The sequence below is a fragment of the Cetorhinus maximus genome, chromosome 2 (assembly GCF_964194155.1).
Source record: "Cetorhinus maximus chromosome 2, sCetMax3.hap1.1, whole genome shotgun sequence".
Taxonomy (NCBI): domain Eukaryota; kingdom Metazoa; phylum Chordata; class Chondrichthyes; order Lamniformes; family Cetorhinidae; genus Cetorhinus; species Cetorhinus maximus.
The window spans coordinates 193,534,780-193,552,003 of record NC_135880.1 but is presented as its reverse complement, the minus strand read 5'-3'; positions in this window follow the sequence as shown (position 1 = coordinate 193,552,003).

The window sequence follows — 17,224 nt, the reverse complement described above, 5'->3', positions numbered from 1 at the left end:
GAGACAAAGCGTCACACTGCTCCGACTGTGGGACAAAGTGTCACACTGCACCGAACTCGGGACAAAGTGTCACACTGCACGACTTCGAGACAAAGCGTCACACTGCTCCGACTGTAGGACAAAGTGTCACACTGCACCGAACTCGGGACAAAGTGTCACACTGCACCGACTGCAGGACAAATTGTCACACTTCACCAACCGCAGGACAAAGTGTCACACTGCACCGACTGCAGGACAAATTGTCACACTGCACCGAGTGCAGGACAAAGCGTCACACTTCTCCGACTGTAGGACAAAGTGTCACGCTGCACCGACTGCAGGACAAAGTGTCACACTGCACCAAACTCGGGACAACTTTTCACACTGCACCAACAGCAGGAAAAATTGTCACACTTCACCTACCGCAGGACAAAGTGTCATACTGCACTGACTGTAGGACAAAGTGTCACACTGCACCGACTTCAGGACGAAGCGTCAAACTACACCGAATGCAGGACAAAGTGTCATACTGCAACGACTGCAGGACAAATTGTCACACTGCACCGAGTGCAGGAGAAAGTGTCACACTGCACTGACTGCAGGTCAAAGTGTCACACTGCACTGATTGTAGGACAACGTGTCACACTGCACCGACCGCAGGACAAAGTGTCACACTGCACCGACTGCAGGTCAAATTTTCACACTGCACCGAGTGCAGGACAAAGTGTCACACTGCACCGACTGCTGGACAAATTGTCACACTGCACCGAGTGCTGGACAAAGTGTCACACTGCACCGACTGCACGACAAAGTGTCACACTGCACAGACTGTAGGACAAAGTGTCACGCTGCACAGACTGTAGGACAAAGTGTCAAACTACACCGAATGCAGGACAAAGTGTCACACAGCACAGACTGCAGGACAAAGTGTCACACTGCACCGAGAGCAGGGCAATGTGTCACACTGCACTGACTGCTGGACAAATTGTCACACTGCACCGAGTGCTGGACAAAGTGTCACACTGCACAGACTGTAGGACAAAGCGTCAAACTACACCGAATGCAGGACAAAGTGTCACACTGCAACGACTGCAGGACAAAGTGTTACACTGCACCGACTGCAGGACAAAGTTTCATACTGCACCGACTGCGGTACAAAGCATCACACTGCACCGACTGCAGGACAAAGCGTCAAACTGCACCGAGTGCCGGACAAAGTGTCACATTGCACCGACTGCAGGACAAAGTGTCACACTGCACATGACTGCAGGAGAAAGCGGCACAATGCACCAACTGCAGGTCAAAGTGTCACACTGCACCGACTGAGGGTCAATGCCTCCCAATGCACCAACTGCAGCACAAAGCGTCATACAGCTCCGAATGATGGACAATGTGTCACACTGCACCGAATTCGGGAGAAAGTGTCAAACTGCACCGACTGAAAGACAAAGCGTCTCACTGAACCGACTGCAGGACAAATTGTCACATTGCACCGAGTGCAGGACAATGTGTCACCCTGCACCGACTGCTGGACAAATTGTCGCACTTCACCGACTGCTGGACAAATTGTCACACTGCACCGACTGCAGGACAACGTGTCACACTGCACAGACTGCAGGACAAAGGGTCACTCTGCACAGACTGCAGGACAAAGTGTCACATTGCACCGACTGCTGGACAAAGTGTCACACTGCGCAGACTGCAGCAAAATGTCTCACACTACATCGACTGCAGGACAATGCTTCACACGGCACGACTTCGAGACAAAGCGTCACACTGCTCCGACTGTAGGACAAAGTGTCACACTGCACCGAACTCGGGACAAAGTGTCACACTGCACGACTTCAAGACAAAGCGTCACACTGCTCCGACTGTAGGACAAAGTGTCACACTGCACCGACTGCAGGACAAATTGTCACACTTCACCAACCGCAGGACAAAGTGTCACACTGCACCGACTGCAGGACAAATTGTCACACTGCACCGAGTGCAGGACAAAGCGTCACACTTCTCCGACTGTAGGACAAAGTGTCACGCTGCACCGACTGCAGGACAAAGTGTCACACTGCACCAAACTCGGGACAAAGTGTCACATTGCACCGACTGCAGGACAAAGTGTCAAATTGCATCGAATTCGGGACAAAGTGTAACACTGCACTGACTGCGGGACAAAGAGTCACACAGCTCCAACTGCGGGACAATGTGTCACACTGCACCGACTGCAGGACAAAGCGTCAAACTGCACCGACTGCAGGACAAAGCGTCAAACTGCACCGACTGCAGGACAAAGCATCACACTGCACCGACTGAGGGTCAAAGCGGCACACTGCACAAACTGCAGGACAAAGTGTCACAGTACACCGACTGCTGGACAAAGTGTCACACTCCACCGACTGCAGGACAATGTGTCACACTACATCGACTGCAGGACAAAGTGTCACACTGCACCGACTGCAGGACAATGTGTCACATTACACCGACTGCAGGACAAATTGTCGCACTGCACCGACTGCAGGACAAAGTGTCACACTACACCGACTGCAGGACAATGCGTCACACTGAACTGACTGCAGAACAATGTGTCACACTGCTCCGACTGCAGGACAAAGCGTCAAACTGCACTGATTGCAGCACAAAGCATCACACTGCCCCGACTGCAGGACAAAGCGTCAAACTGCACCAACTGCAGGAGAAAATGTCACACTGCACTGACTGTAGGACAAAGTGTCACACTGCACCGACTGTAGGACAAAGCGTCAAACTTTACCGAATGCAAAACAAAGTGTCACACTGCAACGACTGTAGGACAAATTGTCACACTGCACCGAGTGCAGGACAAAGTGTCACACTGTACCGACAGCAGGATAAATTGTCACACTCCATCGAGTGCAGTACAAAGTGTCACACTGCAACGACTGCAGGACAAATTGTCACACTCCATCGAGTGCAGGACAAAGTGTCATACTGCACGTGACTGCAGGACAAAGCGTCACACTGCACCGACTGAGGGTCAAAGCGGCACACAGCACCGACTGCAGGACAATGTGTCACACTGCACAGACTGCAGGACAAAGTGTCACACTGCACCGAGTGCAGGTCAATGTGACACACTACACAGACTGCAGGACAAAGTGTCACATTGCACCGACTGCTGGACAAAGTGTCACACTCCACCGACTGCAGGTCAAAGCGTCAAACTACACCGAATGCAGGACAAAGTGTCATACTGCACCGAGTGCAGGACAAAGTGTCACACTGCACCGACTGCAGGTCAAAGTGTCACACTGCACTGAATGTAGGACAAAGTGTCACACTGCACCGACTGTAGGTCAAATTGTCACACTGTACCGACTGCAGGACAAAGTGTCACACTGCACAGACTGCAGGACAAAGGGTCACTCTGCACAGACTGCAGGACAAAGTGTCACATTGCACCGACTGCTGGACAAAGTGTCACACTGCGCAGACTGCAGCAAAATGTCTCACACTACATCGACTGCAGGACAATGCTTCACACGGCACGACTTCGAGACAAAGCGTCACACTGCTCCGACTGTAGGACAAAGTGTCACACTGCACCGAACTCGGGACAAAGTGTCACACTGCACGACTTCGAGACAAAGCGTCACACTGCTCCGACTGTAGGACAAAGTGTCACACTGCACCGACTGCAGGACAAATTGTCACACTTCACCAACCGCAGGACAAAGTGTCACACTGCACCGACTGCAGGACAAATTGTCACACTGCACCGAGTGCAGGACAAAGCGTCACACTTCTCCGACTGTAGGACAAAGTGTCACGCTGCACCGACTGCAGGACAAAGTGTCACACTGCACCAAACTCGGGACAAAGTGTCACACTGCACCGACTGCAGGACAAAGTGTCAAATTGCATCGAATTCGGGACAAAGTGTAACACTGCACTGACTGCGGGACAAAGAGTCACACAGCTCCAACTGCGGGACAATGTGTCACACTGCACCGACTGCAGGACAAAGCGTCAAACTGCACCGACTGCAGGACAAAGCGTCAAACTGCACCGACTGCAGGACAAAGCATCACACTGCACCGACTGAGGGTCAAAGCGGCACACTGCACAAACTGCAGGACAAAGTGTCACAGTACACCGACTGCTGGACAAAGTGTCACACTCCACCGACTGCAGGACAATGTGTCACACTACATCGACTGCAGGACAAAGTGTCACACTGCACCGACTGCAGGACAATGTGTCACATTACACCGACTGCAGGACAAATTGTCGCACTGCACCGACTGCAGGACAAAGTGTCACACTACACCGACTGCAGGACAATGCGTCACACTGAACTGACTGCAGAACAATGTGTCACACTGCTCCGACTGCAGGACAAAGCGTCAAACTGCACTGATTGCAGCACAAAGCATCACACTGCCCCGACTGCAGGACAAAGCGTCAAACTGCACCGACTGCAGGAGAAAATGTCACACTGCACTGACTGTAGGACAAAGTGTCACACTGCACCGACTGTAGGACAAAGCGTTAAACTATACCGAATGCAAAACAAAGTGTCACACTGCAACGACTGTAGGACAAATTGTCACACCGCACCGAGTGCAGGACAAAGTGTCACACTGTACCGACAGCAGGATAAATTGTCACACTGCACCGACTGCAGGACAATGTGTCACACTGCTCCGACTGCAGGACAAAGCGTCAAACTGCACCGACTGCAGGACAATGCATCACGCTGCACCGACTGCAGGACAAAGCATCAAACTGCACCGACTGCAGTACAAAGTGTCACACTGCAACGACTGCAGGACAAATTGTCACACTCCATCGAGTGCAGGACAAAGTGTCATACTGCACGTGACTGCAGGACAAAGCGTCACACTGCACCGACTGAGGGTCAAAGCGGCACACAGCACCGACTGCAGGACAATGTGTCACACTGCACAGACTGCAGGACAAAGTGTCACACTGCACCGAGTGCAGGTCAATGTGACACACTACATAGACTGCAGGACAAAGTGTCACATTGCACCGACTGCTGGACAAAGTGTCACACTCCACCGACTGCAGGTCAAAGCGTCAAACTACACCGAATGCAGGACAAAGTGTCATACTGCACCGAGTGCAGGACAAAGTGTCACACTGCACCGACTGCAGGACAAAGTGTCACGCTGCACCGACTGCAGGACAAAGTGTCACACTGCACCAAACTCGGGACAACTTTTCACACTGCACCAACAGCAGGAAAAATTGTCACACTTCACCTACCGCAGGACAAAGTGTCATACTGCACTGACTGTAGGACAAAGTGTCACACTGCACCGACTTCAGGACGAAGCGTCAAACTACACCGAATGCAGGACAAAGTGTCATACTGCAACGACTGCAGGACAAATTGTCACACTGCACCGAGTGCAGGAGAAAGTGTCACACTGCACTGACTGCAGGTCAAAGTGTCACACTGCACTGATTGTAGGACAACGTGTCACACTGCACCGACCGCAGGACAAAGTGTCACACTGCACCGACTGCAGGTCAAATTTTCACACTGCACCGAGTGCAGGACAAAGTGTCACACTGCACCGACTGCTGGACAAATTGTCACACTGCACCGAGTGCTGGACAAAGTGTCACACTGCACCGACTGCACGACAAAGTGTCACACTGCACAGACTGTAGGACAAAGTGTCACGCTGCACAGACTGTAGGACAAAGTGTCAAACTACACCGAATGCAGGACAAAGTGTCACACAGCACAGACTGCAGGACAAAGTGTCACACTGCACCGAGAGCAGGGCAATGTGTCACACTGCACTGACTGCTGGACAAATTGTCACACTGCACCGAGTGCTGGACAAAGTGTCACACTGCACAGACTGTAGGACAAAGCGTCAAACTACACCGAATGCAGGACAAAGTGTCACACTGCAACGACTGCAGGACAAAGTGTTACACTGCACCGACTGCAGGACAAAGTTTCATACTGCACCGACTGCGGTACAAAGCATCACACTGCACCGACTGCAGGACAAAGCGTCAAACTGCACCGAGTGCCGGACAAAGTGTCACATTGCACCGACTGCAGGACAAAGTGTCACACTGCACATGACTGCAGGAGAAAGCGGCACAATGCACCAACTGCAGGTCAAAGTGTCACACTGCACCGACTGAGGGTCAATGCCTCCCAATGCACCAACTGCAGCACAAAGCGTCATACAGCTCCGAATGATGGACAATGTGTCACACTGCACCGAATTCGGGAGAAAGTGTCAAACTGCACCGACTGAAAGACAAAGCGTCTCACTGAACCGACTGCAGGACAAATTGTCACATTGCACCGAGTGCAGGACAATGTGTCACCCTGCACCGACTGCTGGACAAATTGTCGCACTTCACCGACTGCTGGACAAATTGTCACACTGCACCGACTGCAGGACAACGTGTCACACTGCACAGACTGCAGGACAAAGGGTCACTCTGCACAGACTGCAGGACAAAGTGTCACATTGCACCGACTGCTGGACAAAGTGTCACACTGCGCAGACTGCAGCAAAATGTCTCACACTACATCGACTGCAGGACAATGCTTCACACGGCACGACTTCGAGACAAAGCGTCACACTGCTCCGACTGTAGGACAAAGTGTCACACTGCACCGAACTCGGGACAAAGTGTCACACTGCACGACTTCGAGACAAAGCGTCACACTGCTCCGACTGTAGGACAAAGTGTCACACTGCACCGACTGCAGGACAAATTGTCACACTTCACCAACCGCAGGACAAAGTGTCACACTGCACCGACTGCAGGACAAATTGTCACACTGCACCGAGTGCAGGACAAAGCGTCACACTTCTCCGACTGTAGGACAAAGTGTCACGCTGCACCGACTGCAGGACAAAGTGTCACACTGCACCAAACTCGGGACAAAGTGTCACATTGCACCGACTGCAGGACAAAGTGTCAAATTGCATCGAATTCGGGACAAAGTGTAACACTGCACTGACTGCGGGACAAAGAGTCACACAGCTCCAACTGCGGGACAATGTGTCACACTGCACCGACTGCAGGACAAAGCGTCAAACTGCACCGACTGCAGGACAAAGCGTCAAACTGCACCGACTGCAGGACAAAGCATCACACTGCACCGACTGAGGGTCAAAGCGGCACACTGCACAAACTGCAGGACAAAGTGTCACAGTACACCGACTGCTGGACAAAGTGTCACACTCCACCGACTGCAGGACAATGTGTCACACTACATCGACTGCAGGACAAAGTGTCACACTGCACCGACTGCAGGACAATGTGTCACATTACACCGACTGCAGGACAAATTGTCGCACTGCACCGACTGCAGGACAAAGTGTCACACTACACCGACTGCAGGACAATGCGTCACACTGAACTGACTGCAGAACAATGTGTCACACTGCTCCGACTGCAGGACAAAGCGTCAAACTGCACTGATTGCAGCACAAAGCATCACACTGCCCCGACTGCAGGACAAAGCGTCAAACTGCACCAACTGCAGGAGAAAATGTCACACTGCACTGACTGTAGGACAAAGTGTCACACTGCACCGACTGTAGGACAAAGCGTCAAACTTTACCGAATGCAAAACAAAGTGTCACACTGCAACGACTGTAGGACAAATTGTCACACTGCACCGAGTGCAGGACAAAGTGTCACACTGTACCGACAGCAGGATAAATTGTCACACTCCATCGAGTGCAGTACAAAGTGTCACACTGCAACGACTGCAGGACAAATTGTCACACTCCATCGAGTGCAGGACAAAGTGTCATACTGCACGTGACTGCAGGACAAAGCGTCACACTGCACCGACTGAGGGTCAAAGCGGCACACAGCACCGACTGCAGGACAATGTGTCACACTGCACAGACTGCAGGACAAAGTGTCACACTGCACCGAGTGCAGGTCAATGTGACACACTACACAGACTGCAGGACAAAGTGTCACATTGCACCGACTGCTGGACAAAGTGTCACACTCCACCGACTGCAGGTCAAAGCGTCAAACTACACCGAATGCAGGACAAAGTGTCATACTGCACCGAGTGCAGGACAAAGTGTCACACTGCACCGACTGCAGGTCAAAGTGTCACACTGCACTAAATGTAGGACAAAGTGTCACACTGCACCGACTGTAGGTCAAATTGTCACACTGTACCGACTGCAGGACAAAGTGTCACACTGCACAGACTGCAGGACAAAGGGTCACTCTGCACAGACTGCAGGACAAAGTGTCACATTGCACCGACTGCTGGACAAAGTGTCACACTGCGCAGACTGCAGCAAAATGTCTCACACTACATCGACTGCAGGACAATGCTTCACACGGCACGACTTCGAGACAAAGCGTCACACTGCTCCGACTGTAGGACAAAGTGTCACACTGCACCGAACTCGGGACAAAGTGTCACACTGCACGACTTCGAGACAAAGCGTCACACTGCTCCGACTGTAGGACAAAGTGTCACACTGCACCGACTGCAGGACAAATTGTCACACTTCACCAACCGCAGGACAAAGTGTCACACTGCACCGACTGCAGGACAAATTGTCACACTGCACCGAGTGCAGGACAAAGCGTCACACTTCTCCGACTGTAGGACAAAGTGTCACGCTGCACCGACTGCAGGACAAAGTGTCACACTGCACCAAACTCGGGACAAAGTGTCACACTGCACCGACTGCAGGACAAAGTGTCAAATTGCATCGAATTCGGGACAAAGTGTAACACTGCACTGACTGCGGGACAAAGAGTCACACAGCTCCAACTGCGGGACAATGTGTCACACTGCACCGACTGCAGGACAAAGCGTCAAACTGCACCGACTGCAGGACAAAGCGTCAAACTGCACCGACTGCAGGACAAAGCATCACACTGCACCGACTGAGGGTCAAAGCGGCACACTGCACAAACTGCAGGACAAAGTGTCACAGTACACTGACTGCTGGACAAAGTGTCACACTCCACCGACTGCAGGACAATGTGTCACACTACATCGACTGCAGGACAAAGTGTCACACTGCACCGACTGCAGGACAATGTGTCACATTACACCGACTGCAGGACAAATTGTCGCACTGCACCGACTGCAGGACAAAGTGTCACACTACACCGACTGCAGGACAATGCGTCACACTGAACTGACTGCAGAACAATGTGTCACACTGCTCCGACTGCAGGACAAAGCGTCAAACTGCACTGATTGCAGCACAAAGCATCACACTGCCCCGACTGCAGGACAAAGCGTCAAACTGCACCGACTGCAGGAGAAAATGTCACACTGCACTGACTGTAGGACAAAGTGTCACACTGCACCGACTGTAGGACAAAGCGTTAAACTATACCGAATGCAAAACAAAGTGTCACACTGCAACGACTGTAGGACAAATTGTCACACCGCACCGAGTGCAGGACAAAGTGTCACACTGTACCGACAGCAGGATAAATTGTCACACTGCACCGACTGCAGGACAATGTGTCACACTGCTCCGACTGCAGGACAAAGCGTCAAACTGCACCGACTGCAGGACAATGCATCACGCTGCACCGACTGCAGGACAAAGCATCAAACTGCACCGACTGCAGTACAAAGTGTCACACTGCAACGACTGCAGGACAAATTGTCACACTCCATCGAGTGCAGGACAAAGTGTCATACTGCACGTGACTGCAGGACAAAGCGTCACACTGCACCGACTGAGGGTCAAAGCGGCACACAGCACCGACTGCAGGACAATGTGTCACACTGCACAGACTGCAGGACAAAGTGTCACACTGCACCGAGTGCAGGTCAATGTGACACACTACATAGACTGCAGGACAAAGTGTCACATTGCACCGACTGCTGGACAAAGTGTCACACTCCACCGACTGCAGGTCAAAGCGTCAAACTACACCGAATGCAGGACAAAGTGTCATACTGCACCGAGTGCAGGACAAAGTGTCACACTGCACCGACTGCAGGTCAAAGTGTCACACTGCACTGAATGTAGGACAAAGTGTCACACTGCACCGACTGTAGGTCAAATTGTCACACTGTACCGACTGCAGGACAAAGTGTCACACTGCACCGAATTCGGGACAAAGTGTCACACTGCACTGACTGCAGCACGAAGTTTCAAAATGCACCGAATTCGGGACAAAGTATCACACTGCACCGACTGCAGGACAAAGTGTCACACTGTACCAAACTCGGGACAAAGTGTCACACTGCACCGACTGCAGGACAAAGTGTCAAATTGCATCGAATTCGGGACAAAGTGTAACACTGCACTGACTGCGGGACAAAGAGTCACACAGCTCCAACTGCGGGACAATGTGTCACACTGCACCGACTGCAGGACAAAGCGTCAAACTGCACCGACTGCAGGACAAAGCGTCAAACTGCACCAACTGCAGGACAAAGCATCACACTGCACCGACTGAGGGTCAAAGCGGCACATGGCACAGACTGCAGGACAAAGTGTCACAGTACACCGACTGCTTGACAAAGTGTCACACTCCACCGACTGCAGGACAATGTGTCACACTACACCGACTGCAGGACAATGCGTCACACTGCACCGACTGCAGGACAATGTGTCACACTGCTCCGACTGCAGGACAAAGCGTCAAACTGCACCGATTGCAGGAGAAAGTGTCACACTGCACTGACTGTAGGACAAAGTGTCACACTGCACCGACTGTAGGACAAAGCGTCAAACTGCACCAACTGCACGAGAAAGTGTCACACTGCACTGACTGTAGGACAAAGTGTCACACTGCACCGACTGTAGGACAAAGCGTCAAACTACACCGAATGCAAAACAAAGTGTCACACTGCAACGACTGCAGGACAAATTGTCACACTGCACCGAGTGCAGGACAAAGTGTCACACTGTGCCGACAGCAGGATAAATTGTCACACTGCACCGACTGCAGGACAATGTGTCACACTGCTCCGACTGCAGGACAAAGCGTCAAACTGCACTGACTGCAGGACAATGCATCACACTGCACCGACTGCAGGACAAAGCGTCAAACTGCACCGACTGCAGTACAAAGTGTCACACTGCAACGACTGCAGGACAAATTGTCACACTCCACCGAGTGCAGGACAAAGTGTCATACTGCACGTGACTGCAGGACAAAGCGTCACACTGCACGTGACTGCAGGACAACGCGTCACACTGCACCGACTGAGGGTCAAAGCGGCACACAGCACCGACTGCAGGACAATGTGTCACACTGCACAGACTGTAGGACAAAGTGTCACACTGCACCGAGTGCAGGACAATGTGACACACTACACAGACTGCAGGACAAAGTGTCACATTGCACCGACTGCTGGACAAAGTGTCACACTCCACCGACTGCAGGACAAAGCGTCAAACTACGCCGAATGCAGGACAAAGTGTCATACTGCAATGACTGCAGGACAAATTGTCACACTGCACCGAATGCAGGACAAAGTGTCACACTGCACCGACTGCAGGACAAATTTTCACACTGCACCAACAGCAGCAAAAATTGTCACACTTCACCTAACGCAGGACAAAGTGTCATACTGCACTGACTGTAGGACAAAGTGTCACACTGCACCGACTGCAGGACAAAGCGTCAAACTACACCGAATGCAGGAGAAAGTGTCACACTGCACCGACTGCAGGTCAAAGTGTCACACTGCACTGATTGTAGGACAAAGTGTCATACTGCACCGACCGCAGGACAAAGTGTCACACTGCACCGACTGCAGGACAAATTGTCACACTGCACCGAGTGCAGGACAAAGTGTCACACTGCACCGACTGCAGGAGAATGTGTCACACTGCACTGACTGTAGGACAAAGCGTCACAGTGCACCGACTGAAGGAAAAAGCGTCAAACTACACCGACGGCAGGATAAAGTGTCAAACTGCAACGACTGCAGGACAAATTGTCACACTGCACTGACTGTAGAACAAAGTGTCAAACTGCACAGACTGTAGGACAAAGCGTCAAACTACACCGAACGCAGGACAAAGTGTCACACTGCAACGACTGCAGGACAAAGTGTTACACTGCACCGACTGCAGGACAATGTTTCATACTGCACCGACTGCGGTACAAAGCATCACACTGCACCGACTGCAGGACAAAGCGTCAAACTGCACTGAGTGCCGGACAAAGTGTCACATTGCACTGACTGCAGGATAAAGTGGCACACTACACGTGACTGCAGGACAAAGCGGCACAATGCACCAACTGCAGGACAAAGTCTCACACTGCACCGACTGAGGGTCAAAGCGTCACAATCACCAACTGCAGGACAAAGCATCATACTGCTCCGAATGAGGGACAATGTGTCACACTGCACCGAATTCGGGAGAAAGTGTCAAACTGCACCGACTGAAAGACAAAGCGTCACACTGAACCGACTGCAGGACAAATAGTCACATTGCACCGAGTGCAGGACAATGTGTCACACTGCACAGACTGCAGGACAAAGTGTCACACTGCACCGAGTGCAGGACAATGTGTCACACTGCACCGACTGCTGGACATATTGTCACACTGCACCGAGTGCTGGACAAAGTGTCACACTGCACCGACTGCAGGGCAAAGTGTCACACTGCACTGACTGTCGGACAAGGTGTCACACTGCACAGACTGTAGGACAAAGCGTCAAACTACACCGAATGCAGGACAAAGTGTCACACTGCAACGACTGCAGGACAAAGTGTTACACTGCACCAACTGCAGGACAAAGTTACATACTGCACCGACTGCGGTACAAAGCATCACACTGCACCGACTGCAGGACAAAACGTCAAACTGCACCGACTGACGGACAATGTGTCACACTGCACCGACTGCAGGACAAAGTGTCATACTGCACCGAGTGCCGGACAAAGTGTCACATTGCACCGACTGCAGGACAAAGTGTCACACTGCACGTGACTGCAGGACAAAGCGGCAGAATGCACCAACTGCAGGACAAAGTGCCACACTGCACCGACTGAGGGTCAAAGCGTCACAATGCACCAACTGCAGGACAAAGCGTCATACTGCTCTGAATGAGGGACAATGTGTCACACTGCATCGAATTCGGGAGAAAGTGTCAAACTGCACCGACTGAAAGACAAAGCGTCACATTGAACCGTCTGCAGGACAAAGCGTCAAACTGCACCGACTGCCGGACAATGTGTCACACTGCACCGACTGCAGGACAAAGTGTCATACTGCACCGAGTGCAGAACAATGTGTCACACTGCACCGACTGCTGGACAAATTGTCACACTGCACCGACTGCTGGACAAATAGTCACACTGCACCGACTGCAGGACAACGTGTCACACTGCACAGACTGCAGGACAAAGGGTCACTCTGCACAGACTGCAGGACAAAGTGTCACATTGTACCGACTGCTGGACAAAGTGTCACACTGCACGACTTCGAGACAAAGCGTCACACTGCTCCGACTGTAGGACAAAGTGTCACACTGCACCGAACTCGGGACAAAGTGTCACACTGCACCGACTGCAGGACAAATTGTCAAATTGCATCGAATTCTGGACAAAGTGTCACACTGCACTGACGGCGGGACAAAGAGTTACACAGCACCAACAGCAGGACAAATTGTCACACTTCACCAACCGCAGGACAAAGTGTCACACTGCACCGACTGCAGGACAAATTGTCACACTGCACCAAGTACAGGACAAAGCATCACACTTCTCTGACTGTAGGACAAAGTGTCGCACTGCTCCGACTGTAGGACAAAGTGTCACACTACACCGACTGCAGGACAAAGTGTGCAATTGCATCGAATTCGGGACAAAGTGTCACACTGCACTGACTGCGGGACAAAGAGTCACACAGCTCCAACTGCGGGACAAAGTGTCACACTTCACCGACTGTAGGTCAAAGTGCCACACTGCACCGAATTCGGGACAAAGTGTCACACTGCACCGACTGCAGCACAAAGTGTCAAAATGCACCGAATTCGGGACGAAGTGTCACACTGCACTGACTGAGGGACAAAGAGTCACACAGCTCCAACTGCGGGACAAAGTGTCACACTGCACCGACTGCAGGACAAAGTGTCATACTGCACTGACTGTAGGACAAAGTGTCACACTGCACCGACTGCAGGACAAAGCGTCAAACTACACCGAATGCAGGACAAAGTGTCATACTGCAACGACTGCAGGACAAATTGTCACACTGCACCGACTGCGGGACAAAGTGTCACAGTGCACCGACTTCGAGAGAACGCGTCACACTGCACCGACTGTAGGACAAAGAGTCACACTGCACCGACTGCTAGACAAAGTGTCACACTGCACCGACTGCAATACAAATTTTCACACTGCACCAACATCAGGAAAAATTATCACACTTCACCTACCGCAGGACAAAGTGTCATACTGCACCAACTGCAGGACAAAGTGTAATACTGCACTGACTGTAGGACAAAGTATCACACTGCACCGACTGCAGGACAAGGCGTCAAGCTACACCGAATGCAGGACAAAGTGTCATACTGCATCGACTGCAGGACAAATTGTCACACTGCACCAACAGCAAGACAAATTGTCACACTTCACCAACCGCAGGATAAAGTGACACACTGCACCGACTGCAGGACAAATTGTCACACTGCACTGGCTGCAGAAGAATGTGTCACACTGCACTGACTGTAGGACAAAGCATCACAGTGCACCGACTGAAGGACAAAGCGTCAAACTACACCGACGGCAGGACAAAGTGTCAAACTGCAACGACTGCAGGACAAATTGTCACACTGCACCGAGTGCTGGACAAAGTGTCACACTGGATCGACTGCAGGACAAAGTGTCACACTGCACTGACTGTAGGACAAAGTCTCACACTGCACAGACTGTAGGACAAAGCGTCAAACTACACCGAATGCAGGACAAAGTGTCACACTGCAACGACTGCAGGATAAATTGTCACACTGCACCGAGTGCAGGACAAAGTGTCACACTGTACCGACAGCAGGATAAATTGTCACACTGCACCGACTGCAGGACAATGTGTCACACTGCTCTGACTGCAGGACAAAGCTTCAAACTGCACCGACTGCAGGACAAAGCATCACACTGCACCGACTGCAGGACAAAGCGTCAAACTGCACCGACTGCAGTACAAAGTGTCACACTGCAACGACTGCAGGACAAAGTGTCACACTGCACCGACTGCAGGACAAGGTGTCACACTGCAACGACTGCAGGACAAATTGTCACACTCCACCGAGTGCAGGACAAAGTGTGACATTGCACTGACTGCAGGACAAAGTGTCACACTGCACGTGACTGCAGGACAAAGCGTTACACTGCACCGACTGAGGGTCAAAGCGGCACACTGCACCGACTGCAGGACAATGTGTCACACTGCACAGACAGCAGGACAAAGTGTCACACTGCACCGACTGCAGGACAATGTGACACACTACACAGACTGCAGGACAAAGTGTCACATTGCACCGACTGCTGGACAAAGTGTCACACTGCACCGACTGCAGGACGAAGTGTCACACTGCACCGAATGCAGGACAAATTGTCACACTGCACCAACAGCAGGACAAATTGTCACACTTCACCAACCGCAGGACAAAGTGTCACACTGCACCGACTGCAGGACAAAGTGTCATACTGCACCGAGTGCCGGACAAATTGTCACACTGCACCGACTGCAGGACAAAGTGTCATACTGCACTGACTGTAGGACAAAGTGTCACACTGCACCGACAGCAGGACAAAGCGTCAAACTACACCGAATGCAGGACAAAGTGTCATACTGCAACGACTGCAGGACAAATTGTCACACTGCACCGACTGCGGGACGAAGTGTCACAGTGCACCGACTTCGAGACAAAGCGTCACACTGCACCGACTGTAGGACAAAGAGTCACACTGCACCGACTGCTAGACAAAGTGTCACACTGCACCGACTGCAGGACAAATTGTCACACTGCACCGAGTGCAGGACAAAGTGTCACACTGCACCGACTGCAGAAGAATGTGTCACACTGCACTGACTGTAGGACAAAGCGTCACAGTGCACCGACTGAAGGACAAAGCGTCAAACTACACCGACGCCAGGACAAAGTGTCAAACTGCAACGACTGCAGGACAAAGTGTCACACTGCACCGACTGCGGCACAAAGTGTCACACTGCACCGACTGCAGGACAAAGTGTCACACTGCGCCGACTGCAGGACAAAGTGTCACACTGCAGTAATTGCTGGACAAAGTGTTGCACTGCACCGATTGCAGGACAAAGTGTCACACTGCACCGACCGCAGCACAAAGCGTCACACTGCACCGACTGAGGTCTAAAATGTCACAAAGCACCGACTGAGGGACAAAGTGTTACACTGCACTGACTGAGGGACAAAGTGTCACACTGCACCGACTGCAGGAGAAAGTGTCACATGCACCGACTGCAGGAGAAAGTGTCACACTGTACCGACTGCAGGAAAAAGTGTCACACTGCACCAACTGCAGGACAAGGTGCCACACTGCGGCGACTGCAGGATAAAGTGTCAAACTGCACTGACGGCGGGAGAAAATGTCACACTGCACCGACTACAGGACAGACCGTCACACTGCACACTGCGGGACAAAGTGTCATACTGCACCGAATTTGGGACAAAGTGTCACACTGCACCGACTGCAGGGCAGATTGTCACACTACACCGACTGTAGGGCAGATGGTCACACTGCACCGACGGCAGGACAACGTGTCACACTGCACCAACTGCAGTAGAAAGTGTCACACTGCACCCACTGCAGGACAAGGTGTCACACTGTGCCGACTGCAGGAAAAAGTGTCACACTGCACCGACTGCAGGAAAAAGTGTCACCCTGCAGCAAATGCGGGACAAAGTGTCGCACTGCTCCGATTGCAGGACATAGTGTCACACTGCCCCGACTGCAGGACAAAATGTCACACTGCACCGACTGCAGGAAAAAGTGTCACGCTGCAGTAATTGGGGGACAAATTGTCGCACTGAACCGACTGCAGGACAAAGTGTTACACTGCACCGACTGCAGGAGAAAGTGTCACATTGCACCGACTGCAGGACAAAGTGTCACAATGCACCGACTGAGGGACAAAGGGTCACACAGCACCGACTGCAGGACAAATTGTCACACTGCACCAACTGCAGGACAAAGTGTCACACTTCACCGACTGCAGGGCAAATTGTCACACTGCACCGACTGAG